The sequence below is a fragment of the Anomaloglossus baeobatrachus genome, chromosome 10, assembly GCF_048569485.1.
Source record: "Anomaloglossus baeobatrachus isolate aAnoBae1 chromosome 10, aAnoBae1.hap1, whole genome shotgun sequence".
Lineage (NCBI taxonomy): Eukaryota > Metazoa > Chordata > Amphibia > Anura > Aromobatidae > Anomaloglossus > Anomaloglossus baeobatrachus.
Window position 1 is genome coordinate 88,211,918 of NC_134362.1, and position 2,808 is coordinate 88,214,725.

Consider the following 2,808-nt stretch of genomic DNA (forward strand, 5'->3'; position numbering starts at 1 on the left):
GATAAGCTCTCGTGTCCTGAGGCTTCTGGGTATTGTAGTCCGTGGGTGTGGCCTGTGAGCGCTGCTGTGCGAGGTCAGACTGGTGAGAGAGGCGGCCGCTGATGGCGGGACGTGGTGTCATAGTAACGGCGCAACCACGGTCTATAGACGCCAAAGTGCATATTCCTTAAAGGGGACGTGTCACATTTAATAGACAGAGGGTTATCAACTAGTTTACAGCATAGTTCAATACACACGCATTATCCTAATGCTGCTGCTTCTGACTGCGCTCTGCATCTAAGCTCTGGAGGTGATACTTAACCCTTTCACCCCCTGGGCAATTTTCCGTTTTTTCCTCTCCTTCCAAGAGAAATATTTTTTTTTTATTTTTCCGTCAGCACAGCCATATGAGGGCTTGTTTTTTGCGGGACGAGTTGTACTTTTGAACAATAACATTCATCCTGCTCCATAGTGTACTGGAAAATGGGGGAAAAAATCCAAGTGCGGTGAAATTGCAAAATAAGTGCAATTTGAGAATTGTTTTTTTTACTCACCGTGTTCACTATATGATAAAACTGATGTGTCAGTGTGATTCCCCGGATCAGTACGAGTGTGTAGATACTAAACATGTATGCCCTGTGATCGTGTCATGGGGGCGCTTATGGCAGGAGGAAACAGTGCGCTCCCTGCTGGACCACGTTGGTCCTGCTGTCAGAGATTGACAATGGGATTTAACTATTTAACAGACATTGGTGGATCTCCAATCCACCTGCGCCTGTTAGCTGCCATGCATGCTGATCAGATCAGCCAACATTTGAAGGGAAGCATGCAGGCTCACCACATGAGCCCACATTAAAGAGACAGACCTGACCTTGGATGTACAGGTACTTCCAAGGTTGTAAAGGGGTTAAATAATAGTGAACTCTGCAGGGATGCATGCCTGTAATTGGTTTCCTTACCTTCATTAATAGAGGGGTTCTCCACTTATAGAAAAGTAAAGCTCAAAACCTTCCTGTAATGTGAGATAACAGTTCTGGAATATCAGTAGGTAATGTCCAAATTGTGTGATACATTGCTCTGCAGTTTTCGTAGTTGTCATAGGGAGATCTGTGCAGGTGCTGCCACCTCCCCACTTATGGCAGGAGGGTGATGGAGGCCAATGTCTCTCGGCATCTATAACATATCCTGCCGTGTGCTATTATTGGCCCCCATACGGCAACCCCTTTAACCACCATTCAGTACATCCATGTGACACTCCTAGTGCTGGTGTGCACTTATGCAGCTAGGGACCATTGGGTTGGGTAATGATCCACTGATACACAAGGTCGCCACAAGGAATTTCAGAGCTTCCAACTGGCAAAATTTTATAGCCCCCTTAAGACTCCTCACAGGCTCTACCCCAGCTCTGCCTCCACCCCTCAAACCTTCCCCAGTCCCACTGCCACTCTTGGAAAAACACAATCATGGCTGAAAGTGTTGTCATCCTTCAAATTTTTCCAGATTTTGAAGTATTTCCCCCAGAAAAAGTAATAAAAATAATACACCCACCTACACCACCCCTCTCCATAATCTCTCTAACACTGCCCCTCTGTGTAATATCCCCCATACACTGCCCCTCTGTATAAAACACCCCCACACTGCCTCTCTGTACAATATCTCCCAATACACACTGTCCCTCTGCATAGTACACCTCACACTGCCTCTCTGTATAATATCCCCCTACACACACTGCCCATCTGTGTAATATACCCCTCACATGCTCCCTATCTCTACAATACCCCCCACACTGCCCCTCTCTATAATATCCCCCACTCACACTGCCTCTCTGTATAATATCCCCACACACTGGCCCTCTGTATAATATCCCCCCCACACTGCCTTTCTGTATAAAATTCCACCACACACTGCCGTTTTGTATAATATCCCCCCAAACACTGCCTCTCTGTTTAATATCCCCCCACTCACTACCTGTCTGTACAATATCCCCTTACGCACACTGCCTTTCTGTATATTCCCCCACACATTGCCTGTTTATATAATATCCCCACACACACTCTGCCCCTCTTTATAATACACCACCATACTCTGCCCCTCTGCATAATATCCCACACACACTGCCTCTCTGTATTCACACTGCTCCTCTGTATAATATCCCCCCACACACTGCCTCTCTGTATAATATCCCCCACACACTACCTCTCTGTATAATATCCCACCACATACACTGCCTCTCTGTATAATATTCTACCCAACACACTGCACCACTGTATAATATTTCCCGCACACACTGCCCCTCTGTATAATATAACCCCACAGACAGCCCCCTTGTATAATATCCCCCCCACACACTGCTCCTCTGTATAATATACCCTCATATATTGCCCCTCTGTATAATATAACCCCACACACACTGCCCCTCTATATAATATCCCCTGTTGTGAATGTCATCCGACTGGGTGCTTGTATGGAGCTCCCTGTGGTGGCCAGTAATGTTAATGAAGCTGAGTCTGAATCTGTGATTCAAACAGGTGTTGGTATTAATTGGGAATCCAGGAAGTCCTATTGCTGACCAGCCTGGTGTATATAGGAGAGTAGTTTCTGCTTAGTTGCTGCCGGTGATAAATGTTCCTTCTGCCTCTGAAGATGGCTTGGAGTTTGTCCTTCAGTTTCCTCCATTTATCCTGCGCCAGAATTCACTCCAGATAAGTCTGCTGGTTTTCTTTGCCAAGTTGCTGGTTTTGCACCTATGGGTGTTGTGTTTTTGTTTCCATTTTGTTCCGTGTTTATTTTCTTGTATGTGAGGATCTGGCTCTCTGCTATTTTTGAGAG